We start from the raw sequence: 14,529 nt of genomic DNA on the forward strand, positions 1-14,529 counted from the left end.
TCTCAGATACACAATGTATGCATCCTAAATGGCACACTATTCCCTTTATGGAATATATGGGAATTAACGGTAATATGGGAATTAACGGGAATATATGGGAATTAACGGGAATATATGGGAATTAACAGGAATATATGGGAATTAAGTAAATAAACATTGCTATCATGACACACAAAGTCAGCAGAGGGACTAGAACAACCCATAGCAGCAGCATGTCTTCAGATCCAAAGGCTTGCTGAATGAAACCAAACACACTGAACCAAAGACGTGCTGAATGAAACCAAACACAGCTCCCCCTTAGGCTAATCTGACCACGCCTCCATTCTGCTCCTCCCCGCAAATATAGGCCTATAGTGGAGGAGTCATAATACCCATAATACTTAGCAACCAAACAGGGAAATGGTTCCAATTGTTTTTCCATCATTCATTCTTCCCATAGAGGATTACAGAAACGCTTCAAATAAGGGCTGTGTTTTGTGTAGGCTTACCCTGGCGTGACATTTTGATAACTATGGAAATCTCTCTCGGAAAAGGAGACTTTAATCAAAAGATTTGTCTCTATTTATTCTCAGATTCGAAAATGGTAATTAGCATCAAAGTAGACATCATGCAAGACGACAAATCCCTGCACATCATCTCTAGCTGACACCTTTGCTAACAGGCAAGCTTCGATTTCCATAAGACTGTTAAACAGCTTCTATTACCATCAGACTGTTGAACAGCTTCTATTACCATCAGACTGTTGAACAACTTCTATCACCATCAGACTGTTGAACAGCTTCTATTACCATCAGACTGTTGAACAGCTTCTATTACCAGACCAGCAGACTGTTGAACAGCTTCTATTACCATCAGACTGTTAAACAGCTATCACTAGCCATATACCAAGTGATGCACATTTACTCACACAAAACACACCCACCCACCCACACACACACACCACACACACACACACACACACACACACACACACACACACACACACAGCTAACGCTGCTATCCTATGCTATAGGAACATTGAAAGATAACTTCCTGTTTCTAACTGTGTATTTAAAATACTGTATCCCCGACGTAGCTCATTTCTACTCGTGTCCATTGTATTTTCATTACACTATTTATACACACCACATATTTATTTATATATTGGATTCTGAACATAGTTCACTCTAATATACATTCTGCTGTACATTTCATTATTTTTCTTTGGTTTTGTTGTTGTTTTTTTAGAGGGTGGATCAGCTTAATATTGCGGAAAGAATGTTGCTTCCAATGTAATTGTCTGCATCATTTCCATTTCCATGTCATTCTTACTTGATGTAGTGTAAATTCTCCTGGTGTGCATACGTATAGATTCCATGTGATTACTGCTGCAGTATTATTTGGCTTGTCAATCCGATTTGTCCCGCCGTTCTTGTTTTTGTCTTTTTTTGTCTCACCCCCCCCCCCACCCCTTACATTTTAATTGTTTGAAATGTTCCTGCTAAAAGTAACTTCAGCATTTTGCAGCAACTGCTATGTTATACCACCTTCTAAACTGTATAAGACCAATACACTGGATTTGAGATGAAAAGACTTCAGGTTGAAACAGTAAATGGTTAAAACGGAGAAGTGAACGAGTCTGATGATCACTCTGAGGGAGGTGTGTGTGTGTGTGTGTGTGTGTGTGTGTGTGTGTGTGTGTGTGTGTGTGTGTGTGTGTGTGTGTGTGTGTGTGTGTGTGTGTGTGTATGTGTGTCTCTTGCTTCTCCGGTTCCATGTTTCCCCCTCACCTATGTGTCATGTAATTTGTTGTGAGAGGGGAGACTCTGAAGGCAGACAGGCACGATCGTGCACGCACACACACACACACACACCACTCGGCCAGCATAAAGATAATTGGCCCCTTCCCGTCAGCAAATGCTGACATTTTTATCTCCACATGTCTAAACAGTGTCCAAACACACACAAATAAAGCAAGTGAATGCCAATTAGGCTTCGGCAGTATCCAGGTTTTCATACCTTCATACGAACCTTGTGCCATACATACATTCAGTAATACTGGCACTGAACACAAGGAGCGCTATTTTCAAACCCCACTGAGTCTTTGTAATCCGAAGGTTAGCAATGCTAACAAGTACATGTAACATCCCATAGAGAATGATAACTAAATGCTAATGAGCGCATTGCAAACATTTTACATTCTCTGACCTAAAGTACGACAGACATCCCAGCTAATTGAGTTATACAAATAATATTTAAAAAATATAAAAAACAATGCTACTCACAGTTTGCTGCAAGTACAAAACAAATATTAGGCTCTTGATCCAGGAATGGACTTCCTGCTTCTACCAAGCGAAACTAGATTTTGGAAGAAGCTAACCACATAGCTAAATAGCTAATTAGCTACTAAATTAGCCAACCAAATGCACAACTGCAGAGCATTTAACCCATTTTAAACAGTTAAATTACTAGTTATAAGATATCTAGCTGGCAAACATTCCGTTGTGTAACTAGATCACCTGCCGCATGCTGCACAACACTGGGTGACTCACAAGGCTCTGGTCTCCTTGGTGTGTGTTTATAAACAAACACTACTGGTAAGCTTCATAATGACTCACAAGGCTCTGGTCTCCTTGGTGTGTGTTTATAAACAAACACTACTGGTAAGCTTCATAATGACTCACAAGGCTCTGGTCTCCTTGGTGTGTGTTTATAAACAAACACTACTGGTAAGCTTCATAATGACTCACAAGGCTCTGGTCTCCTTGGTGTGTGTTTATAAACAAACACTACTGGTAAGCTTCATAATGACTCACAAGGCTCTGGTCTCCTTGGTGTGTGTTTATAAACAAACACTACTGGTAAGCTTCATAATGACTCACAAGGCTCTGGTCTCCTTGGTGTGTGTTTATAAACAAACACTACTGGTAAGCTTCATAATGACTCACAAGGCTCTGGTCTCCTTGGTGTGTGTTTATAAACAAACACTACTGGTAAGCTTCATAATGACTCACAAGGCTCTGGTCTCCTTGGTGTGTGTTTATAAACAAACACTACTGGTAAGCTTCATAATGACTCACAAGGCTCTGGTCTCCTTGGTGTGTGTTTATAAACAAACACTACTGGTAAGCTTCATAATGACTCACAAGGCTCTGGTCTCCTTGGTGTGTGTTTATAAACAAACACTACTGGTAAGCTTCATAATGACTCACAAGGCTCTGGGCTCCTTGGTGTGTGTTTATAAACAAACACTACTGGTAAGTAAGCTCATAATGACTCACAAGGCTCTGGTCTCCTTGGTGTGTGTTTATAAACAAACACTACTGGTAAGCTTCATAATGACTCACAAGGCTCTGGTCTCCTTGGTGTGTGTTTATAAACAAACACTACTGGTAAGCTTCATAATGACTCACAAGGCTCTGGTCTCCTTGGTGTGTGTTTATAAACAAACACTACTGGTAAGCTTCATAATGACTCACAAGGCTCTGGTCTCCTTGGTGTGTGTTTATAAACAAACACTACTGGTAAGCTTCATAATGACTCACAAGGCTCTGGTCTCCTTGGTGTGCGTTTATAAACAAACACTACTGGTAAGCTTCATAATGACTCACAAGGCTCTGGTCTCCTTGGTGTGCGTTTATAAACAAACACTACTGGTAAGCTTCATAATGACTCACAAGGCTCTGGTCTCCTTGGTGTGTGTTTATAAACAAACACTACTGGTAAGCTTCATAATGACTCACAAGGCTCTGGTCTCCTTGGTGTGTGTTTATAAACAAACACTACTGGTAAGCTTAATAATGACTCACAAGGCTCTGGTCTCCTTGGTGTGTGTTTATAAACAAACACTACTGGTAAGCTTCATAATGACTCACAAGGCTCTGGTCTCCTTGGTGTGTGTTTATAAACAAACACTACTGGTAAGCTTCATAATGACTCACAAGGCTCTGGTCTCCTTGGTGTGTGTTTATAAACAAACACTACTGGTAAGCTTCATAATGACTCACAAGGCTCTGGTCTCCTTGGTGTGTGTTTATAAACAAACACTACTGGTAAGCTTCATAATGACTCACAAGGCTCTGGTCTCCTTGGTGTGTGTTTATAAACAAACACTACTGGTAAGCTTCATAATGACTCACAAGGCTCTGGTCTCCTTGGTGTGTGTTTATAAACAAACACTACTGGTAAGCTTCATAATGACTCACAAGGCTCTGGTCTCCTTGGTGTGTGTTTATAAACAAACACTACTGGTAAGCTTCATAATGACTCACAAGGCTCTGGTCTCCTTGGTGTGTGTTTATAAACAAACACTACTGGTAAGCTTCATAATGACTCACAAGGCTCTGGTCTCCTTGGTGTGTGTTTATAAACAAACACTACTGGTAAGCTTCATAATGACTCACAAGGCTCTGGTCTCCTTGGTGTGTGTTTATAAACAAACACTACTGGTAAGCTTCATAATGACTCACAAGGCTCTGGTCTCCTTGGTGTGTGTTTATAAACAAACACTACTGGTAAGCTTCATAATGACTCACAAGGCTCTGGTCTCCTTGGTGTGTGTTTATAAACAAACACTACTGGTAAGCTTCATAATGACTCACAAGGCTCTGGTCTCCTTGGTGTGTGTTTATAAACAAACACTACTGGTAAGCTTCATAATGACTCACAAGGCTCTGGTCTCCTTGGTGTGTGTTTATAAACAAACACTACTGGTAAGCTTCATAATGACTCACAAGGCTCTGGTCTCCTTGGTGTGTGTTTATAAACAAACACTACTGGTAAGCTTCATAATGACTCACAAGGCTCTGGTCTCCTTGGTGTGTGTTTATAAACAAACACTACTGGTAAGCTTCATAATGACTCACAAGGCTCTGGTCTCCTTGGTGTGTGTTTATAAACAAACACTACTGGTAAGCTTCATAATGACTCACAAGGCTCTGGTCTCCTTGGTGTGTGTTTATAAACAAACACTACTCGTAAGCTTCATAATGACTCACAAGGCTCTGGTCTCCTTGGTGTGTGTTTATAAACAAACACTACTGGTAAGCTTCATAATGACTCACAAGGCTCTGGTCTCCTTGGTGTGTGTTTATAAACAAACACTACTCGTAAGCTTCATAATGAAAAATTATTTGACAGGTGAAATGAAAAAACACAGTCTTCTTTATCTCCTAATGTATTGCACAAGTTTACTGCAGGTATTTACTTAAAAGTAGCTACAAATATTCATATGTATTTAGAAAATATAGTTTCAACAGTACTGACCAAACCCGTTTCTGGATTTAACCCCCCTGTAGGTTTAAACTCCAACACTGTTCCTGGATTTGGAGTGGAAACCTAGTGTAGGGTGGCTCTCCTGGAACAGAGTTTAAGTTAAAACCTACAGGAGGGTATCTCTCCAGGAACAGGGTTGGAATTAAAACCTACAGGAGGGTATCTCTCCAGGAACAGGGTTGGAATTAAAACCTACAGGAGGGTATCTCTCCAGGAACAGGGTTGGAGTGAAAACCTACAGGAGGGTATCTCTCCAGGAACAGGGTTGGAATTAAAACCTACAGGAGGGTATCTCTCCAGGAACAGGGTTGGAGTGAAAACCTACAGGAGGTTAGCTCTCCAGGAACAAGGTTGGAGTTAAAACCTACAGGAGGGTCTCTCCAGGAACAGGGCTGGAATTAAAACCTACAGGAGGGTATCTCTCCAGGAACAGGGTTGGAGTTAAAACCTACAGGAGGTTAGCTCTCCAGGAACAGGGTTGGAGTTAAAACCTACAGGAGGGTCTCTCCAGGAACAGGGTTGGAGTGAAAACCTACAGGAGGGTATCTCTCCAGGAACAGGGTTGGAGTTAAAACCTACAGGAGGGTCTCTCCAGGAACAGGGTTGGAGTTAAAACCTACAGGAGGGTAGACTCCAGGAACAGGGTTGGAGTTAAAACCTACAGGAGGGTAGACTCCAGGAACAGGGTTGGAGTGCCCTGCACTAGAGGAAGCTGACTATTTCTGATGGATAGAGGGGTTGAGGACGGGGCAAGCTTCAGATACAAGAGTGTTGTTATGGGAGAACTCTGTTGTTATGGGAGAACTCTGTTGTTATGGGAGAACTCTGATTGTTGTTATGGGAGAACTCTGATTGTTGTTATGGGAGAACCCGGATTGCTGTTATTGGAGGAGACTGATTTTTCTTATGGGAGGAGTTTGGGTTTTGTTATGGGAGGAGCCTGAGACAGACCACGAGACAGACATTCCCTGTTCCTCTGTTTGAACTCCACAAACACACACACGACATGGGCATTATCACAGGACCTGGCCTAGCAAACACAGCCATTAACACAAGACATAGGCATTATCACAGGACCTGGTATCACAATACCAGGGTCTATAGGCAGGCGGCGGGCGGGCGGGCGGGCGGGGCGGGCGGGCGGGCGGCGGACGGACGGACGGACGGACGGACGGACGGACGGACGGACGGACGGACGGGACGGACGGACGGACGGACGGACGGACGGACAGACAGACAGACAGACAGACAGACAGACAGACAGACAGACAGACAGACAGACAGACAGACAGACAGACAGACAGACAGACAGACAGACATGTGAACTGGTATAATGTAATGACCAGCAGCCTTCCTCTAACAAACATCTCTTAACAGCAGCATTGTTATTCCTCCAACAACAACGTTGTTAAAATGAGACTCCGAGTCTCAACACTCTCTGTGTCCGATTCTCTGCAGGGGCCACAACACCTGTGACAGGCCTATAATAATACTCTATATGGACATAGAAATCAGATTGGGATTTTGTAAAATGAATCAAATCCACAATGAACCAAAGCTTTTGATCTCAAGTCAAGAAATATGTTTGTTCGACGTGGGTACTGTCTTTTTCTACCTGTGATAACAACAACAACCACAACAACAACCACAACAACAACCACAACTGAGAAAACGTGTTGTTTTTCTCACTTTCTTTCCCTCTTGAAGTGATTTTCTTTCTTACACAATGTGAAGGCAGCAGAGAAGTTTTGGCTGGCTAGATGTCGGTTGTTATGGCGACGGCGGATCATCTGGGCCAGGGTTCCGCAGGCAGGCACCTCCTCACCCCACTCGGTTCCATAAGTGTCACCATAACAACAACGGAACTCTCCATCAGAATGGCACCATGGTCAGAAGCTCTTCATCTGGGCTGAGTCCAAAATGGCCCCCTATTTCCTATATAAAACAATACTTTTGACCAGGGCCCCTAAGGATATGGTCAAACGTAGTGAACTATATAGGGAATAGGGTGACATTTGAGACTCATCCTGGGTTTGTATTGAAGATAACCCCCACATCCATCCACTCATTCAACAACACTAGCTGATTGTGTGGCAGGATTCAGGAATGCACAAAAATCATTCCCACAACTTCACATGTTAAAAAAACACTATTTTCCCAGACCATCAGACAATGAGCAATGGCAGCTATTCCCAGGAGAGGGACCCCTCAAATATCAGGCCTGAACAGGAGAGGGACCCCCTCAAATATCAGGCCTGAACAGGAGAGGGACCCCCTCAAATATCAGGCCTGAACAGGAGAGGGACCCCCTCAAATATCAGGCCTGAACAGGAGAGGGACCCCTCAAATATCAGGCCTGAACAGGAGGGACCCCCTCAAATATCAGGCCTGAACAGGAGAGGGACCCCCTCAAATATCAGGCCTGAACAGGAGGGACCCCCTCAAATATCAGGCCTGAACAGGAGAGAGACCCCCTCAAATATCAGGCCTGAACAGGAGGGACCCCCTCAAATATCAGGCCTGAACAGGAGAGGGACCCCCTCAAATATCAGGCCTGAACAGGAGGGACCCCCTCAAATATCAGGCCTGAACAGGAGGGACCCCCTCAAATATCAGGCCTGAACAGGAGAGGGACCCCCTCAAATATCAGGCCTGAACAGGAGAGGGACCCCCTCAAATATCAGGCCTGAACAGGAGGGACCCCCTCAAATATCAGGCCTGAACAGGAGAGGGACCCCCTCAAATATCAGGCCTGAACAGGAGAGGGACCCCATCAAATATCAGGCCTGAACAGGAGGGACCCCCTCAAATATCAGGCCTGAACAGGAGAGAGACCCCCTCAAATATTCGGCCTGAACTGGAGAGGGACCCCCTCAAATATTCGGCCTGAACTGGAGAGGGACCCCCTGAAATATAGGGGCTGGACAGAATGGAAGAAGCCACAGAGAGATGTAGGCTGGACAGAATGGAAGAAGCCACAGAGAGATGTAGGCTGGACAGAATGGAAGAAGCCACAGAGAGATGTAGGCTGGACAGAATGGAAGAAGCCACAGAGAGATGTAGGCTGGACAGAATGGAAGAAGCCACAGAGAGATGTAGGCTGGACAGAAAGGAAGAAGCCACAGAGAGATGTAGGCTGGACAGAATGGAAGAAGCCACAGAGAGATGTAGGCTGGACAGAATGGAAGAAGCCACAGAGAGATGTAGGCTGGACAGAATGGAAGAAGCCACAGAGAGATGTAGGCTGGACAGAATGGAAGAAGCCACAGAGAGATGTAGGCTGGACAGAATGGAAGAAGCCACAGAGAGATGTAGGCTGGACAGAATGGAAGAAGCCACAGAGAGATGTAGGCTGGACAGAATGGAAGAAGCCACAGAGAGATGTAGGCTGGACAGAATGGAAGAAGCCACAGAGAGATGTAGGCTGGACAGAATGGAAGAAGCCACAGAGAGATGTAGGCTGGACAGAATGGAAGAAGCCACAGAGAGATGTAGGCTGGACAGAATGGAAGAAGCCACAGAGAGATGTAGGCTGGACAGAATGGAAGAAGCCACAGAGAGATGTAGGCTGGACAGAATGGAAGAAGCCACAGAGAGATGTAGGCTGTTAAACACTTCCGACAGGCAGAGAAACATCAACTAGAACTTCTCCAAGATAAAAGACAACGTCTCTGGTTCCCCGTGGGATTCAGACCATCAAAGCCTAGGCTAAATTTCATGTTACAACATTCTTTCTGAACGTTGGACACTGTTTGTACAGCTCTCACAGAGTCTCTCTCTCTCTCTCCAGCTCCTCACTAGCTCCTCTCCAGCTCCAGGCATCAACCTTTCGTCAGCAGGCAGCACTAGACATATCAAAAGAAATATGATGCGCTGCTTCTGTTTAATATTTGAGGAAAATGTAGGAGTCTGGTGAAGAAACTAACGGATTAGGAACCTGTGCAGCTAGAGCCTGGAAGAGAGGTGTGTGTGTGTTATAGCTGTCAACAACACACACACCCTCCCTGAGATTGTCGTCACCTAGACGATGACGACAGAATAATACTGAACCAAACAACTATTATCCCGCTCCTCTTCTCTGGCGCTCGTTGTTGCCAGGTTACCTGCCACCATCGTTACGCGCACCTGTGCCTCACTCACCTGGACTCCATCACCTTCCTGATTACCTCCCCTATATCTGTCACTGCCCCTTTGGATCTTTCCCCAGGTGTTACTGACTCCGTATCTGTTTCATGTCTGTACGCTACTCGTAGTTCTTGTTTTATTCCCATGTTCGTTTATTTATTAAATTCACTCTCTGTACTCGGTTCCCGATTCCGAGAGAGTACATGTTACAAATATAAACGCAACATGCAACCATTTCTAAGATTTTGTTAAGTTACAGTTCATATAAAGAAATCAGTCAAATGAAATATATTCAGGACTTAACCTATGGATTTCATATGACTGGGCAGGGGCACAGCCACGAGTGGGCCTGGGAGGGCATAGGCCCACCCACTGGGGAGCTAGGCCGAGCTAATCAATAAATACACATTCTTGGTTTGAGATTTATGTCTGAGTGTTGGATTGTGCCGCTGGCGATCCGTAAATAGTTAATGTAAGGAGTTTGGAATGAGTTATACTTTTACTTTTGATACTTGTGTATATTTAAAACCAAACACTTTTAGACTTTTTCTCAAGTAATAAATCACTGGCTGACTTTTACTTGAGTCATTTATTAATTAAGGTATCTTTACTTTTACTCAAGTATGGCAATTGGGTACTTTTTTCCCACTGGAATGAATGATATACCTTGTAGAACTAAAAGGTTGAACTCTACTAAACATGTAGCTGGCCTACTATGTAGCTTTACTTTACAGTAGAGAACGTCCCCAACATCTACTGTAGGTACTTTACAGTAGAGAACGTCCACAACATGTACTGTATGTACTTTACAGTAGAGAACGTCCACAACATGTACTGTAGGTAGTTTACAGTAGTAGAGGAATATCACTACAGTCAGCCCTCAGGCGTCACCACAGTCAGCTCTCGGGCGTCACCACAGACAGACCTCGGGCGTCACCATAGACAGACCTCGGGCATCACCACAGTCAGCCCTCAGGCGTCACCACATTCAGCTCTCGGGCGTCACCACAGACAGACCTCGGGCGTCACCACAGACAGACCTCGGGCATCACCACAGTCAGCCCTCGGGCGTCACCAGACAGACCTCGGGCGTCACCACAGACAGACCTCGGGCGTCACCACAGACAGACCTCGGGCGTCACCACAGACAGACCTCGGGCGTCACCACAGACAGACCTCGGGCGTCACCACAGACAGACCTCGGGCGTCACCACAGACAGACCTCGGGCGTCACCACAGACAGACCTCGGGCGTCACCACAGACAGACCTCGGGCGTCACCACAGACAGACCTCGGGCGTCACCACAGACAGACCTCGGGCGTCACCAGACAGACCTCGGGCGTCACCACAGACAGACCTCGGGCGTCACCACAGACAGACCTCGGGCGTCACCACAGACAGACCTCGGGCTTCACCACAGACAGACCTCGGGCGTCACCACAGACAGACCTCGGGCGTCACCACAGACAGCCCTCGGGCGTCACCACAGTCAGCCCTCAGGCGTCACCACAGTCAGCCCTCAGGCGTCACCACAGACAGCCCTCAGGCGTCACCACAGACAGCCCTCAGGCGTCACCACAGACAGCCCTCAGGCGTCACCACAGTCAGCCCTCGGGCGTCACCACAGTCAGCTCTCGGGCGTCACCACAGACAGACATCGGGCGTCACCAAAGACAGACCTCGGGCGTCACCACAGACAGACCTCGGGCGTCACCACAGACAGACCTCGGGCGTCACCACAGACAGACCTCGGGCGTCACCACAGTCAGCCCTCGGGCGTCACCACAGACAGACCTCGGGCGTCACCACAGACAGACCTCGATTCCAGCTTCACCACAGACAGACCTCGGGCGTCACCACAGACAGACCTCGGGCGTCACCACAGACAGACCTCGGGCTTCACCACAGACAGACCTCGGGCGTCACCACAGACAGACCTCGGGCGTCACCACAGACAGCCCTCGGGCGTCACCACAGTCAGCCCTCAGGCGTCACCACAGTCAGCCCTCAGGCGTCACCACAGACAGCCCTCAGGCGTCACCACAGACAGCCCTCAGGCGTCACCACAGTCAGCCCTCGGGCGTCACCACAGTCAGCTCTCGGGCGTCACCACAGACAGACCTCGGGCGTCACCAAAGACAGACCTCGGGCGTCACCACAGACAGACCTCGGGCGTCACCACAGACAGACCTCGGGCGTCACCACAGACAGACCTCGGGCGTCACCACAGTCAGCCCTCGGGCGTCACCAGACAGACCTCGGGCGTCACCACAGACAGACCTCGGGCGTCACCACAGACAGACCTCGGGCTTCACCACAGACAGACCTCGGGCGTCACCACAGACAGACCTCGGGCGTCACCACAGACAGACCTCGGGCTTCACCACAGACAGACCTCGGGCGTCACCACAGACAGACCTCGGGCGTCACCACAGTCAGCCCTCGGGCGTCACCACAGTCAGCCCTCAGGCGTCACCACAGTCAGCCCTCAGGCGTCACCACAGACAGCCCTCAGGCGTCACCACAGACAGCCCTCAGGCGTCACCACAGACAGCCCTCAGGCGTCACCACAGTCAGCCCTCAGGCGTCACCACAGACAGCCCTCAGGCGTCACCACAGTCAGCCCTCAGGCGTCACCACAGACAGCCCTCAGGCGTCACCACAGACAGCCCTCAGGCGTCACCACAGTCAGCCCTCAGGCGTCACCACAGACAGCCCTCAGGCGTCACCACAGACAGCCCTCAGGCGTCACCACAGACAGCCCTCAGGCGTCACCACTGACAGCCCTCAGGCGTCACCACAGACAGCCCTCAGGCGTCACCCCTCTGATTCCAGCTACTGACACAGGCACCTTCATTCTTTACCTTTTGATATCAAAATCGTGTTAAAAGGAAGCATAAACCAGAACTCTCTCCAGATTCAATCTCCTGTTCTAACACTGATGTACTGTAGCTACAATAAGTTGGTGAGACCAAAGGGGGAATACTGTTGTGTAGTGCAGTGCTGTAATGTTATACTGTAGTGTAATAATGTATTGCAGTATTGTAGTATAGTGCTGTAGTGATGTACTGTTGTAGTGTAGTACCGTAGTGTAGTACTGTAGTGTAGTAATGCAGTGTAGTATTGTAGTACTGTAGTGTAGTACTGTAGGGGTTGTAGTTTAGTAGTGTAGTGTGGTACTGTAGTAGTGTAGTGCTGTAGTGTAGTACTGTAGTAGTGTAGTACTGTAGTGTTGTACTGTAGTAGTGTAGTACTGTAGTGTTGTACTGTAGTAGTGTAGTGTATTAGTGTAGTACTGTAGTAGTGTAGTACTGTAGTAGTGTAGTACTGTAGTGTTGACCTGTAGTAGTGTAGTACTGTAGTAGTGTAGTACTGCAGTGTTGTACTGTAGTAGTGTAGTGTAGTGTAGTACTGTAGTAGTGTAGTGCTGTAGTGTTGTACTGTAGTAGTGTAGTGTAGTGTAGTACTGTAGTAGTGTAGTACTGCAGTGTTGTACTGTAGTAGTGTAGTGTAGTGTAGTACTGTAGTAGTGTAGTACTGTAGTGTTGTACTGTAGTAGTGTAGTACTGTAGTACTGTAGTGGTGTACTGTAGTAGTGTAGTGTAGTACTGTAGTAGTGTAGTGTAGTACTGTAGTGTTGTTCTGTAGTAGTGTAGTGTAGTATTGTAGTGTTGTACTGTAGTAGTACTGTAGTGTAGTACTGTAGTACTGTAGTGTTGACCTGTAGTAGTGTAGTAGTGTAGTACTGTAGTAGTGTAGTAGTGTTGTCCTGTAGTAGTGTAGTACTGTAGTGTTGGCCTGTAGTAGTGTAGTAGTGTTGGCCTGTAGTAGTGTAGTAGTGTTGGCCTGTAGTAGTGTAGTACTGTAGTGTTGGCCTGTAGTAGTGTAGTACTGTAGTGTTATAATGTGCTGTACAGCAGCAGCAGTGGCTTGTGCTCTTCGACAGCTGTGCCACATTTCTACTGACTTAGAGGGAATACAGTGTGTCCTTATCAAGGGGAAAACCTAGCTTTCACAACACATTACATGACACATAGGTGTAGGGGCATCATGGAACCAGAGAAACAAGAGGCATTTCCACAGTGGAAACTGCACACACACACACATCACACACACACACACACACACACACACACACACACACACACACACACACACACACACACACACACACACACACACACACACACACACACACACACAGGAAGTGCCCTGGGTTAGACAGCTCATACAGCCAGCCTGGTCATGCTTGGTTGAGCAAATAACAATACCAAGCAATAATTAGCAGAAAGGATGTCATTCTACTGGAACTGATCAAGGCTTACTATGCCTTCTGGGTAAATGCATCTGGCTATGTATGTTATGAGTGTGTGTGTGTGTGTTGTGTGTGTGTGTATGCGTGCGTGCCCTCTGTCAGCTCTCTGCCAAAACCATTTACAAACCTGAGACTCCAGCTGCCATCACCGCGAGGGAATGAAAACATCACTCGGTTCATTATGACAATGGAGCTGTCCAATCGTCAGCCTGCTGATCCCTACACTCTAGAACCAAAAACTGTTTTTCGGCCGTCCCCATATGGAAGACCCTTTGAGGAACTCCTTTTGGCATCAATTTAGAACACTTTTGGGTTCCATGTAGAACACTTTTGGGTTCCATGTAGAACACTTTTGGGTTCCATGTAGAACACTTTCCACACCTTGATTCTGTTCCACCCTCTTCACACCTTGATTCTGTTCCACACTTTCCACACCTTGATTCTGTTCCACCCTCTTCACACCTTGATTCTGTTCCACACTTTCCACACCTTAATTCTGTTCCACCCTCTTCACACCTTAATTCTGTTCCACCCTCTCCACACCTTAATTCTGTTCCACCCTCTCCACACCTTAATTCTGTTCCCCCTCTTCACACCTTAATTCTGTTCCACCCTCTTCACACCTTAATTCTGTTCCACCCTCTTCACACCTTAATTCTGTTCCACCCTCTTCACACCTTAATTCTGTTCCACCCTCTTCATACCTTTACTCTGTTCCACCCTCTTCACACCTTTACTCTGTTCCACCCTCTTCACACTTTAATTCTGTTCCACCCTCTTCACACACACTCACACACTTACTCCCCCTCCCCCCAAAACACACACTTATAACAAA

Source organism: Oncorhynchus tshawytscha, linkage group LG02 (assembly GCF_018296145.1).
Source record: "Oncorhynchus tshawytscha isolate Ot180627B linkage group LG02, Otsh_v2.0, whole genome shotgun sequence".
NCBI classification, from domain to species: Eukaryota; Metazoa; Chordata; class Actinopteri; order Salmoniformes; family Salmonidae; genus Oncorhynchus; species Oncorhynchus tshawytscha.